Source organism: Lichenostomus cassidix, chromosome 10 (genome assembly GCF_008360975.1).
Source record: "Lichenostomus cassidix isolate B80296 chromosome 10, HeHo_3.0, whole genome shotgun sequence".
Lineage (NCBI taxonomy): Eukaryota > Metazoa > Chordata > Aves > Passeriformes > Meliphagidae > Lichenostomus > Lichenostomus cassidix.
Genome location: NC_139491.1, coordinates 7,805,181 through 7,831,487, shown reverse-complemented (window position 1 = coordinate 7,831,487; position 26,307 = coordinate 7,805,181). Strand labels below are relative to the sequence as shown.

The 26,307-nt window shown below is 44.0% G+C and overlaps 1 long non-coding RNA gene across 1 annotated transcript; it reads right to left on the bottom strand.

Annotated features, from left to right (window-relative positions):
* Positions 1-988: 988 nt before the first annotated feature.
* On the bottom strand, positions 989-6,365 carry LOC146432651 (uncharacterized). The gene is made up of 2 exons (XR_014854268.1): positions 6,253-6,365; positions 989-4,993 (listed from the first exon to the last, which is right to left on the bottom strand). It is a non-coding gene; the product is annotated as an uncharacterized LOC146432651 (long non-coding RNA).
* Positions 6,366-26,307: the final 19,942 nt, after the last annotated feature.

The window sequence follows — 26,307 nt, the reverse complement described above, 5'->3', positions numbered from 1 at the left end:
TGACCAAGGACATCTAAGTTACCAGTAGTTTTCTGTATCACCCAGAAAACACAGTAACTGATAAAGCAAAAGGTAAATGCAAGTTATTAAGTCTTCCAAAACTCTTGTTCAAATTTGAGGTTGGCCATTATTTTACAGTTAATCTTCTGTCTGTTTGTGGTGATGAGGGAGCCAGATGTTTAATTAGCTTTAACAAAAAATTCCATTAAAATTTTTCTTGCTTCTACTGAACTAGATTTATAACCTGTGCAGACAGAGACAATTGAAAATCCAGAGAAAAATATTCTATGAGGAATCCAAGAAAATCTGTATCTCAGAATACTTTCTCCTGTACTTGGGGACCTTCAAGGTCTGGAGACTCGGATAGAAAAACCACATGCATTTTTCAGCTGTCACCATCACTTATTCGCTTAACAAAGGAAAAAGAAAAGCCTAATTACTCATGGGTCTCTCTTTAATTTGCAGGGTTAGCGATGTTTAAGAAAAAAAAAAGAGGAAGAAAAACACACAGATGAATTATCCCTCCACTTAGAGCAGTGAGAAGATAGCAGTGTTTCCAGGCAAGCAGGTCCAGAGGGGAGAGCTCAGGAAGCTTTACAACCCACAGCACTGTTCCAGCCAACTACTAACACCACACGGTAGCTGCCAGTTTGCAACCCTCTGCAGTTTTTGTTTGCATGCTTTTAGGTAATATTTTGCTCAGGGACTTGTTTCTGTGTTATTCTACCCAATCTCATCAAGGCCATTTGTATCCACACCCTCCTCAGACACAACTTCCCCAGAAGCCTCAATTCAGCAGGTCCAGCAAGCAGAAATATTTTTCTGTAAAAAAAAAAAAAAATTAAAAAAAAAATCTGAGCTAGACTACCACCACTTTTTTATTTAAAATAAAAAGTGTCATTTTATCATAGCCTCCCCAACTGTAATAGGAAAACCCTCCACCTGCAGACAAATTGCTGTGAATAAATAACTACAAGCAGTTCCAGGCTAGGGTTTTATAATCATATGTTTTACTATTATTCTGTTGAGCACAGAAAGACATACAGTCATGATTATTTTGGCTCCTCAACCCTTGGAGTGCCCCACAGGTACTGCTGTGACTGAGAACAGATCCATCCCCAGGAGGCTGCTAACATGATTTTCTACTTGTTGCAATTTTCTTTTCTCTTTTCCTAATTAACACTGCGGTGAAACTGGTTGCTCTCCCTTATCCTAACCAATTTTAACATATGCAACAACATTGACGACCCCCTCAACCAATTACTTAAAAATAACAATACAAACATGTTTTGGGGCATTGTACAACCACCCCAGTGTAAATTGGACTTAGATATAAAGCAGATCCCTCTCTGAGCTGAAAGGACTTGGTTTTGATCACAGAAAAAGCCTGTAAGCACAATAAGACTTTGGTCTTTTTCAGGCTGCATTCTCATGTTTTCCTGGATGAAAGGAAACAAATAAAATTGCAAGCACATTTCTTTCAGGGCAGATTTCAGCCTTGTACAAAATTGAAATCTTTGTCTTAAATAACACTACCCTCTTTGCCATTGTAAGGGGCAAACTACATTAGCTAAGAACATTTTTAAACTGCTGGTAAGAAAAATGGGTTTTTCTAGTAAACACAATCCCATGTCTAGACTGGGCCTGAAAAGCATCCACTAAAACCATCCAAAGAGAAAAATGTAGAAACAACATATTCTCCTAATGCAAGAAAAGGTTTTTCCTGGAGCTAAAGTACCTCCACAGGCTCAGCCCCAGCCCTTTCTCAAGGGGTTCAGATGCATCTGACAGGAGATTTTGACCTCTCTCAGTGGGGTCAGGAGAGCTTTTTCAACACTTGACACCTTGGTCAATAGTTGGATCTACAGAGGCTGCATCCCTGCCCCTCACCAGCAAATTCTCTCCCTGGCGCAGGCAGAGAGCCTTCGGAGCATCATGTCTCACAAGGAGCAAGATTTGGGAGTCAATATACAGAGAAGCAAACCCCAGCAGAAAGGGAGCTTCATGAAGGTTTTTGCATCTCCCTCAGGACCAGATTCCTCAGAACAGGAAGAGTATGGGATGGGGATACAGCCCCAGGGCTCAGCTCCTGGATCCTCTGGATCCATCCCACTCCTGTGGCTGGCCTGACCCAGCAAACCTCCACTGTCATCTCAAGGCCATTCCCTGCTCAGGAAAAGCTCAGACAGTTCAGATTGTCCTCCTCCCTTTCTAAAACGTGGCTTGTACTCGTGCCCAGGGCAGGAGCAGTTCAGATAGCATAAATAGAAATAAATAACTATAAAGCAAATAACAGCAGCATGGAGGGAACGGCATCTTCCAGAGTGTGTTAAGGCAATGTTAAGAAACATGGGACAAGCTGCACTGAATATCAAATGAGGAAGAATGGCTTTTTTCTTCCTCCTCTTCTCCCTGGTGAAACCCCAAGGCATTTCTCACTCTGCTCTGAGGCATAGTGCCAGTGCCTCTTTTAACAAAAACTTGTTTTCTGGCCAAGCATGAGGACTGGGAAACTCTGGTTTAGCAGAAAGTGTCCTGCTCTCAATATTCCAGTGGATGCTGGGTTTTTCTACACCTCTTCTTTACCTCCCATGACAGCAACCTACACAAAGCTCTGGCTGGAAGACTCTGTTTTCCCCAATTACAGTCATCTCTCCCTCTGCCCCAGCTCAGACACAGGCCCCCTTCCCTGAGCACATCCCATTTACCAGCTTTCCTTCCATCCTCTTACCCTTCTGAACTTAGCACCCCCATCTGGCATCTGCACAGTTCACCATTCAAGCCATGGGTTGTAGGAAGGAGTATGAACTTGAGGAGAACTGTTCATCAAAATAATGTATTTTACTCCACCTTATCCATTAGGTCTAGCCAGTGGGAATGGGAGAGCACTGCTTGCAAAGGTTCAAAGTGCCCTGCATAGATAATAAAGCTGGAGAAAGAAAATAAATGCAAGATATAAAGTGACACCAACGTCACAGCAGACCTGGGAACTTCTTGCATTTCAAACAAGGTGAATCCTGTGAGGATTCCCAGATTGCTGCTTTTCCCCACCCAAATCAAGGCTAAGATCCCTGAGCACAGGGAGGGGAAGTGAAGAAACATCCCAGGGATGTTCAAGGTGGTGATGGAGTTAACAAAACTTCAGCCCAGTGAGGGAATTGAATATGGAATTGAATATGGCAGGTGAGAAACCACCAGGGGATGTGTGTGACAACACAACCACTCTGAGCAGGAGCCCTCAGTATCCAGATGACTTTGGCAGGACCCAGAGCCAGCCGCAGGGTGTTGGAAGCACTGCTGCCCAAACAAACCAGAGTGAGCACCAAGATGCTGCTCAGCCTGTAAAACAGATGGCAAAAAGGCACAGGGGCTCCTCGTGGCATGGTTAAAACAAATCATTGAGGACTGGAGGATTACACCAGGAAAGAGTGCTGCATGCCCTGCTTCTCATGTAGGGCCAACAACACAGACTGAGCCTCTTCAATGCAGCATCTACCATGGGAAGGGTTTCTTACATGACACGAATTGAATAGAAAAATAAATAAGACTTGGTACAATTCCAAACCTAAATGAAAATTTAACTTCAATTTGCACTCAAAAAAAGTGGATTTTGAGTGCTGGGACACAAATAGGATGACTAATAGGAATGAGTTAATAGAAATGGAAATCACTCCCATCTGAAGTAAAAGTAAGAGCCAGAGCTTAACACACTCAAATTCTGGGGACTGGGTAATTCCCGAGGATAATGATAATTAAAGAAAATAAATCTATCAAGGCATAAATGGCAGTGTGTGCGAGAAAACAGCAAATATAAAACTATGTTTAAGAGAAGCCCATTAATCCAACTGCAGTAGTGTGCAAGAATTCCTGAACAAGTTATGAAGGGAATAATAATTAAAAGATATGGTGGTTAATGGAAAGCAGTATAAAATGTAGCATGGGTGTACAAAGAGAAGCTCATGCCAGACTGAATCCAATATCTTTCTCTAAAAAGATAACTAGTTTTCAACAGGAAAAATGTGGTAGGTCTAATCTATTTGGACATCTGTAAGGAACTTGGAAATAAAACTGTATGGGAAAGTGCTGGTTGGAACTGGGAAAAAAAAGGGTGCTACAAAAATTATTAGCAGCGAGAAACTCTCCAAGGAGGTGACCAGAATAGACACATGCTAGATTCTTGCCCTCCCATCTTTCATCTTAGCAGTGGCTTCATTTTTTAAGGTTAGTTTGAGTTTCCATGGCTGATGATATTCAATTCTCACATCTTCAGGACTTAATAAACCTACACACAAAAATGAGCTTTTTTTTTAGGGAATGTAACAATTTATTGTCCTTTGAAATAAACAAGGACAGCGGTGTATAAGTCCTTAGCTTTAGGAAAGTTCTGTGGAAATTTCATGTCCTAAACCACCCAGCTTCTGATGCTCCCCAAGCCTGCAGTTCCTCTCCACAGCTTTGATTCTTCACAGAGTTTCAGTCCATCCTCTCCTCTGCCAACTCAGCCACATCATTGCCAATGACATGGTGTGAAATTCACTTCATGCTGACAAAGAGGATGCTCCATCCCCAGCTTTACTTCATGGGTGTTCCTGAGGCACCAAAAAGGACACCAGGTATGTCCCAAATCACCTGCTCCACAAGGACCAGCAGCACTGAGGTGTGGTTTAGAAAAATACAACCACTGGCAAAGGAAAGGACTAGGACCATTCCTCTGCCACCAGCCAGGGGAAATTTGTTTGTTTATGGCTGTTCATCAGCACAGTCCCAGCACCAGTCAAACCCAACCTGCTCTGGAAAAGCCCAAAGCACTTTCCCTGAGCCATGCCAGGAAAGTCCAGTACCAAACAGGAATGACATTGTTCTGGAGCTCAGCTGGCTGTGTTGCCATTTTGAACACCTTTCTTCAAAGGCACCTTGCAGAAGCACATTCCCAAGCTGAGTTTTCTCCAGGCACAGTGACTCTTCAGTTCCAAGACTGCAAGCACAGTTTTCCCTATATGGGCAAAGTGGCAGAGAGTTCGTCAGCAGGAAAATGTCTGTATGGCTATTAAGAAATAAAACCCAGAAAGGTTGCACACACCAAGTGTGTAAACTGCTATAAAATTCAAATTAAGCTGCATTGCATTGCACAAACTTCCCCCCAAACCCACCCCATGTAAGGTTATTAAATGAATGTGACTCAAGTGCTGCAGAGAAAAAAAAACCACAATATGAAAATTCCTGAGAAGCCAGTGCATAATTTTCCCATCTCCAAGCCATAATGTAGCAGTGCTAGGAAGGCTTCCTATTTTGGAAACATCAGGCAGGCACATTCTGTCTCCATCCCAGCATGTCTTAATCAAAAGCATCCTGATCTCAGGTTCAGCAGCTATTTGCAGGAACAACCAGCAGCACAGAAACAATCAGTCAGATTACAGAGGAGATGAGTCCTGCACCAAGAAGCCTTAGCAGGGTCTCCTACCCTCTCAAAATACATGTCTTTGTGCTTTAGTATCTCTCCATACACCACCAAAGGACTAGACAGGAGCAACACAGCCAAGATGTGAGCAGTGCAGCCGAACCAGGCTTTCCAGGGCATCACTCATTCAAGGATGCTGAAGATAATTTGGTTTAATTGCACTGTGGCATATCTTTCAGCCTTTGGGTATGGTGAAAAAAGTGGAGGAGAGACTGGGAACAGGGTGGGAAGGTGCTGAACCAGCCTGGAAAGCAACTGCAAAGAGCAGCAGTGTGTGAAATCAGAAGTTGGTTTCCACAGGGAGACAGAAGAAGGTCCAGTCCTGATGTAATTTAGGGTTTAACTGTTTTAAAGAGATTTAGCCATGCAGCAGCTCACGGCTCTGCCCTCCCTGAGGTTCAGATATTGTGAAATGGAAATCAGTGCTGATGAGCCAGAGCTCACTTTTCATTACAGAAATAATGAATAAACAGCTACTCCTCACAAAGGGCAATAGAAAACTTTACAAGACCATCCACAGTTTGAATCTTAACAAGCTTAAAATATATGAATACCACAAGCATTTGATCTTTTATGAGAGAGAGAAGAATATTAATTTACTGCTGAAGAATATTTTGGTTTTTCACCTCCTGTGATGAATCTCTCAGACAAAATCAAATCAATTCACGTTACTACTTGTCTATCATCAGATCATACTGAGGTACCATTCAGAAGGTAATTGAATAAAGTTTTTAATCTTAGATGACATTCAAATATAAGTAAACAGCTTTCTCACTATTAAAAAAAAAAATCACTTAACAGGTGGCGGATGGAATGATGGCTTTTAAAGAGATTGCAGTATTAAGCTGAACAGAATGACAGCTGACAGTGTCTCTTCAGTGGTCTTTAGAAAGAGTTTGCTTGCAAATTTCAGGGTCACTGTCTCAGAAGCTCTCTGGGAAAAGTTTGCTGTACATGGAAATTATCAGATATGTGCAGAAGGCAATTAAGTTGTATATGCAAAATGTTAAATATAAGATTTTAAAACAACAATAAAATTTATACAGTTTATAAATCTTATTTCTCTTTGATTATTCTCTTACTGCTATTATAGGGGAAAATACGAGCATTTTGTTGTAAGGGTTAATATTTAATTGAAATTATAACTTTGAGAAAAGGCAATACCCAACTTTAGCAATTGGTATTTTTTATTTCTGCTAAAACATATGAATGAATACTGAAAATATTGCCACTGAAAACCTGCAAGAGCTTTCATCAAGAGCCCTGTTTAAGAGGGAAGGGGGCTTTGTCCCTGCCACAGGGGCAGCTGCTCCCAGCTCTCCCAGATGCTCTCTGCAGTGCAGCTCAGTGCTGCTCTTCCATCCTGCCTCCACTCATCACCTTTTTGGGCACATCTTCCCTTTGGAGGACTTAAGGAAATCAATATCCCCTGGTCTAGGAGTGTAAGAGAGAGACAGTGCTTTTTCCTGGATGCTTTCTATTTTATTGGAACAGTGATGTAGTTAAGGGAAAAAAAATAAAGAATAAAAAACAAAATAGGCAGGAACACATCTGCCTGGAAGCCTTCCTCATTGTCTCCTTTTACCTTAATACAGGTATTGCAAACCTCCTACTCTAGACATATGAACATCTGAACAATTTGCAGAATGCTGACCTGGCTCCACCTTGACACAACAGTTCCCACAGTACCTTCAAAAACATCCCCTGAAAGAGACATTCCCATCAAAAACAGCATGCCTGCTACATTGAACAGTCCTGCAGAGACTGCAAAATTCCCCCAAGACAAAATAGCTCACAGGAAGCCAATGTCCTCCAGGTCAGCAGTGAGTCCAGCCAAGCCAAAATCCCCCAGGGCTTTCTTCAGACATCTCAGCTCTTGGCTTCAGAGAAGCAGCTTTCCCCTCCCTGCCTGACCCATACATCAAAATATCCCCTGCCTTGCTGCCCTGCACCAGGCTCAGTCCTGCTTAACCTGCAAGGTACCCACTATGGCCCCATGCATTTGGGAAACCCCTGCAGTCAGAATTGCTCACTGCTGAGAATGGTTAATAATCCAATTAGTTTAGAATTAGCTGGTTTTAAGGTGCAAGGCAAGAATAAATATTTAAAGTCAGGAGGAATCCTCCTCTTTAATTAACTTTGGTGGAAAACAAGTTTGTCAGATGGTATGGATATGTTTGTCTTGGTTCACTAGATTTCTTAATAAACACATTAGGTGTAACATACTAAGGTGAGTTTAATTGCACAGCTATAACAAAATTCAATAAACAACGTAGTTAACAATTGCTAAACTGCAGCAGCTCCTGTTATTGCTCACAGAGTTATTACAGCTGGCAGTGGTCATCTGGATCCTCTGGAGCCAAGCAGAGCAGGGACTGCACCAACCCATAAAAGAGGTAGGAAAGGGGAGAGACCAATATACACTTAAATAATTGTGGAGCAGGACCTTGTAAATTCCAATTTCTGCTAACATTGCTTCCCATGGAGAGCAAACAGCTTTGGCTGGCATGGTCCATGCTTCTCCCACCCTGGAGCCGTTGTGTTCCCTTGCTGAGAGCTGAGCTCACTGTGAGCTGAGCTGCAGGGATGCCCCAAGCAGAGCACCAGTCCTGCCAAGCCCTCCATCAACACACCAGGATGGAAGCTCCTGGCATCAGTCACTCCTGCAGCACTCACTCACAGGCCAGGGAGGAGCAATGAACTGCTCCCTGCCGGTCAGCATGTGGCTTTAAGCACTTCTGTCCACGAGCTTGGGAATTCTTCGAGGGAAGAGCAGAAGGAAAAGATACCACCAGCACCTCCTTGCTGCTAGGGCTGTGCTATCACAGCTGTAAGGATGATGAGGGTTTGCCCAGTGTCCCTATAGGAAGGTCACAGCCAAGCAAAATGCCCACACAGGTGTTGGGTATCAGCGTCAGTGGAGCCTCAGACAGGGATTTGGGTATTACTTGACATGTGCTGCAGACTTGACTGATGGGAACACTCATTTTGCAGCAAGAGGAATCAGTGCTTCCACACAGATGATCTTCCTCTGGCAGGAGGAGCAGCCAGACTGGGGCTGTTGGAGAGTGATCCTGGCTAATGCAGAGCCACTGATGGTCAGGTGAGGCCCTGTGAGTCCCTGCACCACGAGCAGCACAAAGCAGCTCTGCACACACTGGATGACACTTTTCCCACCCCAGGGAACCCTCCAGGCACAGCCCCTCCACATCCCAATACATCTAAGTCCCAAACTCAGTACAGGCTGATCCAGCCAAGACAAGGAGCAGCAGTGACAGAGACACAAATAACTCTAGTTTTGTTTGACATAGCTGCAAATTTCTACTCCTCCTGATAAGCTGAGCAGCAGCAGTTGATCCCAATACATATATATAGAACACATTCCTGTGATGGATGTCTCCCTTCCCTACCACATCTCTCAGCCAGCACACAAATTAACCTGAGTCAATCAATCATTCTGCTCTCTGCACCTATCACCATATATTAACTCCAGAGATAAGACAGTGATAAGATGAAGTTTAGATATAGGCCACTAACCTCTGGCTGGTGCAAATGAGTTTACACAGCCCATACTTTCACAATCCCATGAGAAGAAATAATACTTACTACCTCTGGTTTAATGATGAGCACAGACTGCATATCTGTACTTTTATAGATACCCTGGAGAAAGGTGAGGGAAGGTGCACTCCATAAGCATATTGATGAGTTAGGTAGAAGTGCTCTCAGTACCCATTAGACCCTCTAATATGATGTACTCTATTAAGAGGAACACCAGCTGGACAAATCACTGTACTCTGTTACTTTACAAGTGATAGGCAGAGAGGCCATGGGAAGAAAGAAGTCCTCTGACTAAAATTTAATCAGACAGAAGTCCCTGCACAGCAGGGGTTTTGCTGCTGTTTTACCCATCATCCCTCAAGAGGAGAAAAACAATCCTTGCTTAGCTTTGGTGGCAGAGAAAAATTAATGCCACCCTGGGGGCAAGGGTTGAGGGCCTTTTCTCCACAAAACCATCTCCAAGAGCTGTTCATTCTTTTTTTGCCTCTTCCCAAAAGCCAGTCATGTCCCAAGCCATCCATTGCACAAACCCACAAAATGGTGTCATTTGTTCCACTTCTTGGTAAAGTCCATTCTGGCCTAAAACAGCAACAATTTAGCAAAGCAAAATTCTTTTGGTAGATGAAGCATATCAGTCATGGAAAAGATCTGCAGTTTTCCTCCCTCTGCCTGCAATTGCAAACTGTACTTGGCCTCAGGTAGTTCAAAACATTTTTATTTGGAAATACTGGTTGCCTGCGATTAAAATTGTGCATTTCCCTTCAAGGGAAAGTGCAAACTTTCTTCCCAAAGGTTTTGCAGGTGCCTGGCTGACCATGCACCCCTCCAGACCATGCAGCCATCTCAGGAGGCACTGCCAGTGACTCAGCTGTCATTCCCCCACTATTTGGTGAATATTCTCTATTCAAAAGCAGAAACAACCAGAAGAAAGAAATAAACCATTTCAGTTGTGTCACAGCAGAGAGCATCAATTAAGGTCAAGGGAAAGAGTTAGGAGGGTTAAGAGCACAGGAGCAGCCAGCAGCAAAATATTGCCAATTAACATAAAAAGTGCACAAGTTGTTCGTTCGGTTTAAGCTTGTTAAATATTGAAATTAAGTGTTATGAACTATTAAATAAAATTAATGTCAAAATTAACTGCCATGCATGCTATGCCTTGCCTTATAATGGCTCATTAGTGGTGCTCACCAAGGAGCATCACCTCACACACAGCACCAATGCTGCTCCCTCTGGGATCTGCCTGAGGAGAGTTCCCACACATCAGGAAAAGCTAGTGGGCAAGTGTTTGACACTTGTGGATCAGGAGCCAACCCTGTCCATCTGAGCTAGACAAAGCTGGAGAGGCAGAATAACCAGCAACAACCTCCTGAACGTTTCAAGTGACAGAGCTCTTCTCAGAGCAGCTTTAAAATCCCTCCCTCCACGTGTTGGCTAATTAGTCACACCTAAAAATACATCATTTGCCCCAGAGACCAAGAGGATTAAGTCACAGATTTTTTTTTTTTTAAAGACATGATATTTTTATAGGAAGGAAATTTGGTAAATATATGGAAATGAACCAACTCTCCTAAAAGGTTCTCTGATTAAGTGAAGACTGTTCTGCATCACCAGCTGTTTATACACACTGATTGAAGGCTTAATTGACAAGGGATAATTGCTTATTCTTCCTAATATGCGGTGAATTACATTTTTCTGACTCAGCACACCATGCTGATGAGAAGCCTGGCAAAACACTTGCAAGAGAATCAGTTCTGAGGGCAGGAGCCAGACACACTTTCCTACAGAAGGGACCACTTGTGCCTCACCCTGAGCACTGGAGAGCCATGCTGAGTTCTCAAGAAAGCTGTGACACCACCCAGGAGGGCTGGGGCTCCTTGGCACTACAAAATATCCCAGCTAAAAGTGCTCCCAGCTAAAAGAGATAGCAGCACATCATCCCTGGTGCAAATCTGCTGTCAAACAGACATATTAAATAGTACAAGATCAGAGTTCAAAACTGTGAGAGGGTTTAAATACTGAGTATTCACTAATCAGGTGAATGTAGGATCTGCTTAAGACTACAGGCATTTAATAATGCTGATAAACATTAGCAAAGGCTGATAATTGCTCTGCAGAAAATGCAGCCCAAGGAATGAGTGGGAGGAGGATTTAAACCCCTGTAGTATTTGAAAGGAAAAGATTTTTGTCCTTAAAATGCTTTAGAGCAGTTTAAAGTGGGCAAAGAGTTTTCAGAAAGAGTTTTAGGGATTTGACAAGTGTATTTGGAAATCTTTCCAAAAGTCCTGCAATTAAGTTGGAAGAGGGTATTATTGAATGTCCTCGAGTCCAACCAACTCCCCAGGCTCAGTCCAGGGGCAGAAAATTCCTCCTCCTTTTAGCAGTGCTGGCAGGCTGGAACAAGGCCTGGGCAGTGTTGACACAGAAGTCCTGCACAGACAGAACAACAAAATTATTTCTTAATCAAACACTTTTTTCAGTGCTCAGGCAAATGCTTCACATGAATGAGGCTAAGGTAGTGTTTTATGGATGCTCTCACAACCCACCCCAGCCCTCCTGACTTCAGAGAATTTGGATGAGTACCTCCAGCTTTATCAGATAAGCTTATTTGAAATTCAAGGCAAGGATATTCCAAGGCTCTTCCTTTTCTGCATGTTCATTCTGTTCCAGCAGAAAGATATTTTATCTAATGTTTTTTAATTCTGGCTACAGAGTATAATTGGCCAAGAGTGGAAGATAAGCAGTTAAAAATCTCCAGTTCCTTTTTAAATTAAGGCTTTCTTGAAAACAACCTATATCACACTTAATGAACTCCAAATATTTAATGCTTATTCAGTAAGCTTCACTGGAATTAATTTTGTTTATATCTAAAGAGTTCTGATTGTTGAAATACAGTAGGTCTTCAAATTAAAATCTGCTGGTGGGAGATGTAATCTAGCATTACCCTCAGATTAATGCCAACACTAAAGAAGACACTTCTTGAATAACCTTGCTGCTCCAAAGACCTATTAAAGGATGAAAAAGAAATTACAACATGCAGAGGTCCAGGGTTCACCTTCCCAAAGGGTTCCCCTTGCTGGATCTCCCATCCCCACCCACACCAGGGATGGCTGCTGAGACACACAGCTCCAGGTTCACCTCCCATCACCACAGTGGGACAGAGGTCTCTGAATGGCCACAAACTGACCAAATCAGGGTCTTTTTGCTAAATCTGCCTCCAGCCAGTGGTCACTGGTTGGGCTGCACTTCACAGCTGGGCTGCTCTCAGCCACAGCCTGTCTCCTGTTTTACACAAGCACTCAAAAGCATCCCAGTGCTCAACTCTGAAGGAGCATCCTATGCACAGACCTCTTTTGGAGTTAGCAGCAGTGCACAGCAAAGGGCAACAAATTCTGTCAGCTCCTGTCATGCTTTGTCCTGGCATAGCCCCCCCAAATCAGAGCTGGGCAAGGAGGAATCAAGGTGGGACATCATCAACCAGATCAGATCTTAAGATGGAGCAATAATGTCCTAGAAGGTGCCACAGGAGAGTATCAGCAAAAGGCAGAGAAGCACTAATGAGACAGATTATCAGTCACTTTGGCTTACCTGATCTTTCCTAAGGGAGAGAAAGAGAATGGAACAGCAGAAGTGGTCTTGAGCAGCAGTTGAAGCTTTGGGAAGCCTTCTAACCACCCCATGTTCCCAGGTCTCCATATCCATATTTCATCAGCACTTGCCTGGGTGGAAAGGTGGAGCACATCCCCTCTGGCATCCCAAAGATCAGCCCTATTCAGTGCCACTGAGCTGCCATGCAGTGTGACATGGGAATACAACACATGTAAAATCACCATTGCAGACTTTTCTGTTTAACTCAGGAAGACAAAAAAGGAAAAGCAAAAAGCTGTGAGTCTGGATTGTGTCTTCAAAGCATTTTAGGGCTCCAGCAGCAATGCCCAGTTAACACAAACAGCCAATACCAAGCACAGCCCAAAGCACTGGGTGCAGATTACTCTGCACAACACAGACATCACCCTGCATGGAGGCACTAGGCTGTTTTCCAGAGGCTCTGCTGCATCTCACAGAGTAGAGCTGTTTCCTTAACCTACTGCTGTAGGCTATGGGTATAGAAGCAATACAACAGAAAAGAGAAAATGTGAGGATAACCCAAAGAAAACAGACCTGCACTTGCTTTCAAGGAAACTGCTAGCTCATTCACCAAGACTGCTAGAGTTTAGGAGCTGCTTGGTCAACACTCAGGCACATTGTGTGATTCCTGGCATGGTCCTGGGCAGGACCAGTTAGACTTTGATGATCCTTGTGGGTTCCTGCCAGCTCAGCATAGTCTGTGATTCATCAGCCAAGAATTAAATGGCAATGGCTGCTCAGCTTGGGTTTTGCTGGCCAGGATCAGTATCTGCTGCAAGAGCATCAGGTGAACTGTTAGCTGATAAGAGAGGGTTAAAAGATGACTTCAAGGCAGACAGATTTGGCATGTCAATAAGGTATCTCTAATTAGGGCCACAGGCTGGGGACAAGAGAGGGACATCCAGCCTAAGACCCAGCACAGCAGACAGCTCACACCAAACTGTTGAGTTTTACAGGGACCACTGGACTGACCCAGGGTCATGGCAAGCTGAGCAGAAGGCTCCAAAGAGGCTGAAAAAATGAGTGAGGAAAGCATGTTAGAGATGCAGACCATGTAATCACAGGCAGGGACAGAGATAACAGAGGTAAATAAACTTAAGTTCATTAAGGGTCTAACACAAGACAGCCACCAACATCAAGTGTCAGCACTAAATAGGGTGGAGGAAATTAGCACTTCAGGTCTATCCCCAGTTTGTTTTCATATCAGGATCCCAACAGGGCTGCTTGGGCACGACTGGGAGAAGGAAGCAAGCAAGAAAATTTTCCTGCAATCTCATATAGAAAGGACAATACAGGGAGACCAGGAAAAACCAGGAAATCAGCCAAGGCACTCACAGCAGGAGCTGTGCAGTCACAAACCTCTGTCTTAGCTTTGCAGCAGCTGGGGGATGCCTCTCTTCATGCAGCAGCTCTGGCTTATTGTGACAGCTCCACATTCAGACAGAAAATTGCTTTTTCAGCCCAAAACTCACAGCATCTGAGAGTCCACTCACCTTGTGCTGGCCAGCCCTTGCCTGAGGTGTTAATGGGGACATACCAAGGAGCCCAGAGAGGCAGAAAGCAAACCTTCAGAGAGGCTCTGAGCTCCTGAAACACACTGGGCTTCTAGTACCTTCTTCACACTACACATCTGGGAGGAACCCCAAACCAAAATCCAGGCCAGCAGGATTGCAGCAGTGCACTTTGCACCAAGATGTGCTCAGTTTGTGCTGCCTTCCTGCTCTGTCCTTACAGAGAGGCTTTCAGTGCCAACCACCACCTAAGGAGAATCAACACCACAAGAAGGCAGCAAAAAATTCACTCCCCTACTCTGTATCAAAGCTGTTGGCAAAGAAAAGCAGGACCTGAGCCTCCTTCTTGCAGGAGGTGCTGGATGAGCAGCAAGCTGTGCCCAGCAGCCAGAGCAGTGAGGGCAGCAGCTGCTTTGCAGAGCTGGACCCTGAGCCATGGAGTGCCATCCCACTCATGGTGGCAGCTGGTGTCCCCAAGCCTGGTGGCAGCCACCCTGGGTGGCACAGGTGCTGCCTCACAGGGCTCCAGAAGAGAACAAGCTGCCTCGTTTGAACAAGAGAACTTGAAATCCTGCCCAGCAAACCATCCCCTTGAAAGGGAACTTTCAGATCAGCGTTTATTAATTCTGGAGTGTGATTTTGTTTCCAAGAAACTTTCTCGGCTGAAACAATGAAAAAAATTGCTGGTTTGGCAAAGTTTCTGATTGAGAATTCAAGTGACAGTGCGAGTGTTTTGCTGATAACGAAATCATACACATTTTTGTTTTATAACCACTGCTATTTGCTGCAGAATATTTATGGAATGTGATTAAAAAAAAAAGTCTATACACTCAGCACAGCTCAAACTTCTTTCCCCAGACAGTTCTTTACGTAATCAGAAGTTTTTTTGGGACAAAGGTATTATCTCTCAGAGGTCCAAGCACACACATCTGCTGCACACATGAGCCAACTCTCCCTTCTGTGTGGGACAGGACTACCAAGAGCATCTAGGAGCTGCACAGGACTCATCCATGTCCTTGTGTTTCTGTTAACCAAACAAATCTCACCTGGGAAAACAATCTGAAATTTGGTTTAGCCAGAGGAACACACAGTTGTCCTGCTCCTATGCACAAAACACATAAAAGCCCATTCAAGAGCTCTGTTTCCCTCCTATATTTTAATTTGAATCAAATCAACATTAGGCCAAATAGATGCTCTCACATAAGCTGTTCAGAGGCAGTCTAGCTTATGAGTGTGGCTTTACATGACTTGGAAGTCCTTTTTTTTCCCTTCTTGTTTTTTAAGCCTTTTGCAGTTCAGACTGGAAGCATAAAGAAATTTCCAGCTCTGGCTCTTGCCTCACTCTGTTTGCCCAATAGATCTTCAGGCAATGGTGCAGATTACTTGATTGTTGCTAGATCTCACACTGCCACCTCTGAAAAACAGTGTGCTGACAGACACTGGTGACTGGAGGTCAGAGCAAGCAGCTGGCAAATGGCTACCAGCACTGCTGTGGGGGAAGCAAGACTATCAAGCCTGGAGTATTTATCAGACTGCAGGAGAGCTGACTTGCCTGCTAAACAGGGTGGGTTGGGTTTTTTCCCTCCATTCAGATGAGGAGGGAGTCAGAATCTCATACAGCTATTTGCTGGAAAGGAACAGCCTTCCAGTCTAGCAATAGCAGCCCTGCCTGAACTTCTACCCTGACAGCCAGGATATATTACCTTACTACTTTTGTTAAGAACAAAATGCAGGGATTTGCAGCTACAACCCCCACCATTAATCATCAAGGTTCAAAGATTTTACCTCTGTGCACCTCCAGCAGAGCACTTTGATATGCAGAAGCTGTGTTAACCCCCAGCTGATGGCTCTGGTGTGGATGTCCAAGGGCACAGACCAAGAGCATGGATTTGCATTTAGGCAAATGACCACGATGGGAATGAGGAACTGTGAAGGGGCTGGAAACCATCCTTGAGGGCTGCTTCCCTTAAGGACATGCTGGAGATGAAGAAGTGTGACTCAGCTGAGAATTGAAGCCTGTGTCCATCAGGTCAGGACCTCCTGTGATTCCCAGGGCAAAGCATCCCAGGTCCCTGCAGACAGGGACAGCTCAGAAGTTGTGATGGATCTGCCACCATTTCTGAACTCAGCTGGTTCCCTTCATTGCTCAGCTCATCAATCCAGGGAGAGGCTATTACTGTTATTGATGTGCCTCAGACCTCAGGAGTCCTCAAACTTCCAACCCCAAGAGCTTTAAAGTCATGAATTAAGCCCTAAGAGTCATTATTAAAAAAGCTGCAACCATTGCATTATTTTCATCTGCCGTCTGTTTAAATGCTTTAGGCTATACTTAGCTCAAGGTTTCTCTCCACAAGAGCTAGAAATTTACTTGCTCTAAATGAAAAAAAATTCCAATTGTCCTGGAGTTATGCAGTGATTTGAACTGAAGTTTTCATTACTGTGATACTTGCAGTATAGGCAAAATGCTCCAGTGCTTCCAAGTTGTCCTTGAGAATGTATTGCTCAAGGTGGGGAAGGATGAAAATCCAGGATCTGGCCAGAGCTCATCTCACATCATTTTTTCCCCATGTGCCTTTGGAAGACAGAAGTGCCACAGTTCATATCAAGGCAGTGATTTCTCTCAGTGCTTGCCTGCTCTCCCCATCATTGATTTTAAACTACTAGATCAGGAGGAGCTTAGTTTACCTTAAGTTTTCCACTTGGATTCATTTTCAAGCCATCACAAGTGAATTGAAAAGTAAACCACAGATTCAGTTTCCTAATCCACTCCAATGGATCCACCCCATTCCTCACAAACAACCTTCATTCACCTGCTCTCACCAAGAGCAACACTGATGGGAAAAAAAAAAGGGAGGAATAAAAATATCTTCCCTCAAAAATAAGACTTTTTTTTAAATTTGCTTTACTGAATTCCCATTCCCCCCAAACCTAAAGAGGAGCAAAGATCAACTACAACTGGTTAAAAGATGTTCCATTCTACAGCTACAGTATCTGAAGCTGAAGTCCATATACCTAAGACAGAAAGAGCCCATTTAGATTTTAATTACTTCTTCTAACTCACATAGTAGAAAGTTTGTGGTTACAAATTAGGACCCAGTTCTCCTTGAAATCAGGGGGGGAAAAAACGGCACCAAGATCACACTTGGCCTTGCAAGAGAAAAATAAAAACCTTCTTTTTCTTTAAGAATAGCTTTAATTTCTACATTCAGTAAGAATTCAAGGAAGAAAGCCCCAGTATGTTTCTCAAGCTGGAGAGTGCTTTGTTTTATTTTCTGCTTATAAAATAATCCTATTGGAAACATCTCTGTGCATACATTCAGTAACTCTATTCCAACAAAAAAGGAAGCTCTTCCCAATACTTTAGATAGCTTTAACAAATATTGAAAGGATTTCTCTACAAATAGCACAGCCCTGCTCAGAGCTGGAATCAAGAGCAACATTGGAAGGTGGATACATCATCCCCAGACATGAGGCACTCTCATTCCACAATACCCTTGCTGTGCAACAGTCCCCTCTATGGGTATCAGCTCAGTCAATAGCAATATAAAGCAGGTTTATTGCAAGCTATCCACAAAAGAAACTCATGAGGAACATGCACATTCCCATTGCTGGGAAGGTAATTGCTCCATCAGGGAGTGAGAACATTCACTGGAGTCAGTGCAGAGTCTCATTTGTAAATGAGTGCCCAAAACTGCAGCTATGCCCCATCTATCTCACAGGGACTGACTCCCTGGAAACTGTGAGAAGATATCTGTGGGTTAACACACCCCTGAGGACCACCAGGCCCTTTGCATGGCCCTCATTGGATTTCTGGGTGGTTAGATTCCAAGAGGAAAAACAAAAGGACTACATTAACCTGAGTTAATCTGCAGATTTAAGAATCACCAGTCCTGGCTGAGCCAATCTGTATTTCCTCCTCGTGATGCCAAGGTCTCCTTTCTGAGAGCACCAAAAGCTCTAAAAGAGCCTGTACCACTCACAAGGGCAATAACAATTCCTTTAATATGTAATTTTAAAGCACCCACCACACTCAGCCATTCAAGCCTTTGATACTCATCTGCTTTTTACTGAGGCCCTTTGTAAAGGCACAATGTGATAGACCTGAAGCTCTCTAGGGTGAGCCAATTTTCACAGAATGTGGCTTTAACAAATTCCATGTAGCCAACTGGAAAATTAAGAACTGTCTTTTTTCCTCTGGAATTTATTAAGGTTGAAGTAGTCTTTATAAGTGTCTTCTCAACATGTCAGTACTATCCAATCAATTGATGATAAATTAAGGGTTTGATCAGACTTTCTTTCACAGGAATTGACCTGATGATTAGAGACAATACTTCGTGTGTTACTTCACCCAGTGCAAGAAGAAGAAAAATCAACTGTACCCAGCTACAAGTGGCCAATTTTGGGTACTTGAGGCTACCTGACCTCAAGCATCACTCAGTCCCTACTGTAGCCTGAGAATGACTGTGCAACATACTTGCTTTGTATTTGACTCTGTGGGACAATTGCCATCGTTATAATTTAAATAGTTTAAAATTGTGACCCCCTGAGGTCACAACAATGCCTCCTCTAAAGCCTTCCTGAGAGGAGAGACAAACACTTGATTTCTCTTCTCAAAACTACAACACCACAGTCTCTGAGCAGTCAAGAGTCACCAGAGGTAAAACCCTGATCCACTTTAAAAATCACAGAATCCACCAAGGCTGGGAAAAACATCAAAGGTCTTGGAGTCCAATCACTACCACAGCACCACCATGTTCACCACTAAACCACTATCCTCAAGTGCCACATTCAAACTATTTTTGAAGTCTTCCAGGAAGAGTGATTCCACCACTTCCCTGGGCAGCCTGTTCTGATGCCTGACCACCCTTTCAGTGAAGGAATTTTTCCTGACATCTTTTCTGTAAGCCTCCCCAGTGCAACCTGAGGCCATTTCCTCACCTCCTGTCACCTTCATGCATTCAAATTTCCACCTCCATCATTTTGTAAACCACATAGGGAAAAGGCTGGAAAGACTACATCAGCCTTTCGTGCAGGGTCTGCAGAAATACCCCAACAGGGAGGGAGAAAGCATCTCCAGAGGCATCTTTCCAGCATCCCAGTGTGGTCCTTCCATCCCTTCCCAGGCAGGGAGACCCTACCCTGAACACAGCTGCTCTGACTTGCTGTCCAGGAGCCAGAAATGCTGAGCAATAGTGACAAATTTGGCCCAATATCCTTCACCCTGAGATGCTTCTCAGAGACAAAATAACAATGGCTGCCAATCTCCCATGTACCCACAGAGACCCTGAAACAACCAGTTATTAATTTCAGGAAAAATGTTGAAACAACAATAGGAGGGGGGGAAAAAACCCACAGGAAAAAATAGCTTCCATTTGAGTGTAAAAGATGCCCTGGGAAGATGATAACCTTTGTGTATTTGTTGACAGAACAAGCTGATGATGTGACTGGGCCACAGGAGAGGCTAATGAGTTTCTGCAATTATTACAGAAGGTCTTCTCAGGAGAAGCTGAAGATCATTGTCATTGCTCAGGCCCAGGCATCCCAATTTAGGAAAGATCTCATTCAGATTGTAACAGGTACAAAGAACCACACATGTTTAGTTAATCTCACAAAAGAAGATTAAAAATAACTCATTTCAGTTTGCAAATGAAAGTCTAGTGGCACAATTTCAGCTTTTGAATAGATAAGGGAGATTACCAGCATCAGACCCTGCCTATTTTTACACTGAGAGCTGAAGTGACCCCTGACTCCACCAACAATGGGCAAGACAAAAAGCTGTTTGGGCACAAGAGGAATTTTTACATTTCATTTCCAGCACGAATACATTGGCTAGTTAAATGTCTAAGCATTAGATGAGGGCATAGCTGGAAAAGCTTTTCCCCATAGGAGAGGGAGAAATAAGCATCCCTTATTAAAAGGATCCTGCTTGCAAGTTCCCAGAACAGGACTGGGATCCTTCCTTGAGCCAAGAAACTCAGCTAAACTTTCAGCTGCTTCCCTTTTTCTTTTCTGCTTTCCCTTTTTCCCTGACCCCACACAGCAATTCCTGTGGATACCAACAGCCCCAGTAGCCTCTCCAAAGCTGTTCATATTTTTCACTCTCCTCATCACTGAATATTTCCATAAAGCATTTGCAAGTTTTTCAGAAGAGGGATGAGGGAAGAGAGTTTAATATACTGAAAAATTAAAAATTTAGGGGCAGGATAAAACTAATTGAATCTTGTGTTAAATTATACAACTGCAGGAATGCCAGTGCAATTTTATCCCTCATACTTAGTCTAATAAAACCCTCAGACCTTTAATTTATCTCCACTCCAGCACCATCCTGCATCATGAAAGGGTTTTGCCCCAGGGCAGAGGTCAGGCTGCAGAGCAGCACAAGCTGTAAATACAGCAATGGCTTGAGCTGCTTCCCCTCTGGGAAGGACATTAAGATGCTCCTTTCTAAGGATAAATCAGAGATAAGCACAGCACCTGAGAGCTCATTTGCTTCCATGTTCTGTGCAACTGCTTTGCTCCCCAAAGAGGGCAGAAACTTAGGCAAAGCAAGGCTGGGGAAGTCTCAGCTGGGCTTGGCTTCCAGCACAGTGTCCCCCAAACAGGGAGAATCCAGAGCTTCTGGGGGTGCTGCTCAGCAAGAGGACAGAACAGCTTTCCTTTTCCAATGCCATGGTGCATCCTCTCACTCTGAAAGGTGTATAAAACATCCTCAGGGTTTAGGCAGCTTCCTCAGACCAGTCCCAAATTGTTTGTAAAAAGGCAGGGCTGTGCACCAAGCAGTGGCCATATCCACCCCAGGAGACAGAGCAGATAGTGCTGGAGCTTGCACAGCCTGCAAGACATGCTGTACTTTAGCCCTCAGATCTATAGGGATCTGTGACAGATATTTTGTGCATCTTCTGGGCTAGAGATTCATTGTACAGCTGCCTGAGCTCCATGTGCCAGCTGTTCCACATTAGCCCTGTGCCCCTGGACTCATCTGAATCCCTGCTTTGAGTTCATTGTCCCAAGATGGGGACTCAGCATGCTCTGGAAGATCTGTGTGGCTCCACCTGCCTGAGATCTGGGTAGAGTTTGATTTCACATGAAGTTGCTCAGTGAAACCTTCCTATTCCTTATTTCCCAGCATTTTCCCTTGCACAGGACCTTGCACTTGAAGGAGCACTGATCCCTTCCAGCCACACACCTCACACAATGCTCAAGCTCAGTCTGTGCACCAGTCCCCCAAAAATGGGCAGGGTAAAATTTCCACAGTGCCTTTTAAGACAGTTTCAACTTTAAAAAGCCAACAAGAAAATGAACAGCTGACTAAACTGTTGCATGGTTTTGAGGAATTATTAATTTCCCTTATTGGTGCAAGCTATGCATTCATAAGCAGCTCAGAGCCTCACCAGACTCCTGCCAGACTGAATCACTTTAGCTGGAAGATGAGAAACTGCAAAAGTTCAAGGTTACCACAACAGCAATCAGGCTTTAGTTCTGGAAATGCTATAGACAAGTAAGCAAAAAACCCTCCCAGCCTCAAGACACTGGAGACTGAATTCCATCTAACAGAGCCAGGCACATGAGATACACTGGAGGTGGGGATGGGATCTGTGGGAGCTCTGCAGGGGTTTCATCCTAAAATGGCACAGGAGAACAGGGCTTTAGTGCCCAAGGGATGGAAGGATCCACCAGGCACCAGATGTCTCACCCTGGAGACATCAGGACTTTCTCTGCTGGAGAAATGCACTTCAGGTAGCTCTTACAACTTTTAACCCATCCCAGGATGAAATAGAGCATTGGAGCATCTTCCCCAGGCTGAGAAAGGCAACACAGCTACTCTGTCCTGCTGCCTCTGCAGGGACATCTTGGACAACAACCTGTGGAGCTGCACTGACTAGGTGCATATGGTCAGGGACCACCTTCAAAACACAGCAGTTTTAATTATTCTTGCTCCTGTGCCAGACATATGGCATTTTACCTTCAGTTTAAATGCCATCAGCTTCTATTCCCATATTGTTCCTTTCCAAAACTTGTCCTTTCTCCCCACTTTAATATTTTAAGCCACAATGGAACTCGATTTTTTTTTTTCCAAAGGAAAAGTTTGTAGCCAAGCAAATATGTCCATGTCATAAGATGAATGACTATGCAGCTACACCAGTGATGTTTTCAGGATTAATCTCGCCTAAATATTTCATTTCTTCATTTTGAATTATGAACATCTTTTTACAGAAGTACTGATAGAGTTTATAGATCATTCCCAAAAGCAAAGTTTGATTAAAAAACTAGAAACCCACTTGAGGCAGAAGACTTCAGTCTTATCTGAAGGACAGTTTTTGCCACCTACTGAAGACCCTGTGGTAAGATGATAAATAGGTCACTTATTTTTGATAGTGTTTTTATTTTGGATAAAAAAAGGACTACCATGAGTCTTGTACTGCTTTTGCCATTGTTGGATTAATATACTGAAACATTTGCTCGAGTCTAAAACTATTAACATTGTCAGGGAGTGTCTGCAACTCAGCACTCTGCAAGGATTTGGCACCACATGCAGCTCCTTGTGCTGTGGGATTCATTGAGACCTGTCAATACACATTTCCTTCAAGAAATCAGAGCATAAGAAACCCTGTGGCAGACAAGATGCACAAGACTGATGAGCTGCAATCAGTATAAATTAGCACCTGCAAAGGATAAATCCAATGCACAAGGAAAGAAAATGTCTGTTCTGACTATCAGAAAAATTCCAGGTGCAACACGAACTTGAGGAAGTCACAAGGTTGTTATTTACAGCTAGACCTCTTCAGCAACTGGAGTTTTGCAAAGAAAAAAGGAAAAAGAAAGCACCAAAACAAAACCAAAGCTGCTCAGATCTTAGACACCCTGAATATGGGTGTACACCTATCAGGGCACCACCCTTCCCAGCTGTTGGTTAACATGTCAGAGCTCCTGGAAATCCTCAATCCCCAGCTGGGAGGTGTTGGAGGGCTGGCTGGGCAGGCAGAAGTGTTGTATCTGCCAGAGGAACAGTTCTGCAGAAGGTTATTTGCGTGTTCTGCAGGTCCAACAGAGTCCATGTCCCCCATGCATTGCTGTGTAGCCAGGGCATAGACCCAGACTGGGCAGGAAAAGTTTTAATAGCCCCAGCAGACAAGAAAAGGAGATTGGTGTCAGGGACAAGCACAGCCCAGTGCCACCATGCACCCCAGCAGGTCACATAAACCACCTAAGTTATGAATTTCATTTAGAGCTCCTTGTTCTTACTACACCTGCAAAATCCAGACACTGATCTCATCCAACTTAACTAGGAGATAAGTACCATTAATTACCTGCAGGCCTGAAGATATCTCCTTTCACTGCTAACCCACTCTCAAGTGTTTTGATAAACACAGAGTTTCCTCTAGCAGGGGGAGGGATCCTATCTGCAAAGTGTTAATAGTCCACAGCCACTTTCAAAATAGCATCTACCAGCTGATATGTTTATCCTCCATCTCAGCACTTCACAAACAGCAGCTCCAAACATTTTTCCCTGACCAATTTATCAAGATTGATATCAGGTTTGGGTTCTCTGCTCCAGCTTGACTTGCCCAATATTTCAGCATTCTGTAATCAAACCCCCAGAGGCCCATGACTCGTGGGCATGACATGTTCTGCTTTTCAAGATGCTCCTGTGCTATGAAATAAAGAGGTAACTGTGCCAGGCAATGAGCAGGAGGAGAATATTTCATGACTACAAAAGAAATAATTAAAACTCAGCAATTTATTTGGGAACACATATGTGCTTTTGTTAGCAGGAGAATGTCATCCATGGCTTTTTTAATCTCGGTATGCACTGATGTATTGTGACACTCGGTGCTTTTCAGTGCCCTGCATTTCCATCCATTTCCTTCCCTCAAGTGGGGCAGGCTTTCCAATGGATTGTCACCATTTAGTAATTACAAATATAAATGTCACTGCTGTCAAATAATATAACACACCTCACGCATCAGGACACAAGCTGTTTAAAATCAAGCTATTATGGCAAAGCCACCGCTGTGTGAACACGCCTTGATTAAATTCATAGACATTAATCATTTTAAATAAAAACTGAATTTTGTCAAGGCAGCAATGAACTTTCCAGAAGATATAGGAGTGAAGTGATGTTTCCAGAAAGCACTGCTCCTCCAGGCATTGCTTTAGCACTGGAGCACAGTTGGAGTACATAACACATAGCTGCAAAAAGCAGTTTTTAAGAGTGAGTTCCATAGAGCAGTTCAGGACCACAAAACCCCTGAAAGCTGCAACCTTCAGCATATGGCAACAGCTCACCTGAGCACAAGCAGAGCCATCACAATCAGGAGTGTTGTCTGCATAGGCACAGCCCTGGTGAGCCAAGGCTGGGGTCCAGGGTAATTGGTTTTGCCACGCTGTCAATCCCACCCCCAGCAAGAGGTTTCCCTGCCAGCCTGCTCAGTGCCAAGAGAGTTTCTATTTTCCACACTGTCAGTCTCAAATCCTATCAGATTCCAGGCTGCAGAAGATAGATTATCTGGGCAGCATTATGACAGATGCACTGCTGAGGATGTCCAGTTACTCAAAGAGAAAAGGGTAAATTTCTCCCCCTGCTCCTTTTCTGTCCCTGTCAGACCCATCTGCCATCCACTGCTGCGCTCATCTTTGTCACGCCTGGCAATGACAACTCCACAGAAGGGGCTGCACATGCATTAATTAGGTGGAAACGTAGTTTGATGGAAAGATTTAGTTTCTTTATCTTTCCAGAGAAGGGATATCCTGGGGAAACAATCTATGATCATTCTCTTATATATTAAAGAAGGTTTTTCTGCATAGGGATCAAATTGCAGTCAGAGTGGAGCAGCCACTTGGCACGATGATAGATTGCTGTATCAGTCATACCTGCGAACCTTATTTACAGAAGCACCACAAAAATATTTGAGCTGGCAGCTCTTCCATTGTGAGAGCAAGTATAGCTAAAAATGTTTTCTATTTTGCAGAATTCCCAACTGTTTTAAAAAAATGCATGTGCAAAAAAACATCTCTCTTCACGGTTATCCAGCTCCTGGCCACCCTTTCAGATGAAGAGTCTCTTAAGTACAAAGCCTTTGTTAAAATACAGACAATGATGTTGCTGTCACTGTTCAGTCTACATATGAGAGTCCAGCTCTGAGATCAAGAGCAGATGAAAGAGAAGAGAAACCTCATTTGGAGTCAGATGATGTTTAGCCCCAGCTTGCTGCATGACCAGCCAAGTTTTTCACATCATCACTGAGTCACCTTGCACTTACTGGTTTCCCAGGTGGGAACTGAGCCTTGCCCAATTTGGGGTGAGCAGACACAGGTGCCAGCTACAAGGACAGCAGAAGATTCCTGGGGCCATGTCAGAGCTGTAGCAGCAAACCAGCATCAGACCAGCCTCAGAAACCACATTTCTTACCCTTCCCTCCCATTTCAAACCCAAGGAGAACTCAGTGCCCTCACATGAATCAAGCACAGCCAAAGCACAGCCCTGCTGATCCCTCCCCTGCCCTCAGCCCTGTGCTGCTCCCTCCATCACCCAAGTACAGCTGCACATGCAGCTGCACAGCAAAAGCAGACTGAGGAACTGATCTGGGCTAAAAAAAGAGGCAACTCCTTGCAAATGAACTCTTAAATTTAGCTTCAGAATATGCAGCAGAACTCTACTTGATTGAGGCTAGTGTGCTGGGAGTGAGATACTTCCTGGCACAGATTGCCCATCCTGGCACACTCTGCTCTCCCCTGGAGGTGTGGGGTTCCTCTGTGCTGCCCTGATACACATCAGCATCCTGCACCACACAGCCTGGGCTCCCCAGCTACACCAGGGTTTTTCCCAGGCTGTTCCCACCAGCCTCACCAGCCAGACACAAAGCATTGCAAGGCTGCTGATCTGACTTGAGGTATCACATAGCATTTTCACAATTCCTTAGGCAACAGCAAAGCCCCTAGATTTTGGGGCTTAATGTTTTTTATAAGCTGAAATATGTGTATGTTCCATCTCTCTGTTGCCAGAAGGAAGCAGATAAGTGAAACACAAAAAGGCATAATTTGTTATAAATGCAAAAGCCAGAGCCCACAGCCATTCCCCTTCCATTCCCCCAACCTAAGTCAAGCACATTAACCAGCTCTGCCACTCAGCCTCCTCTTCCTGAGATAAATGCATAA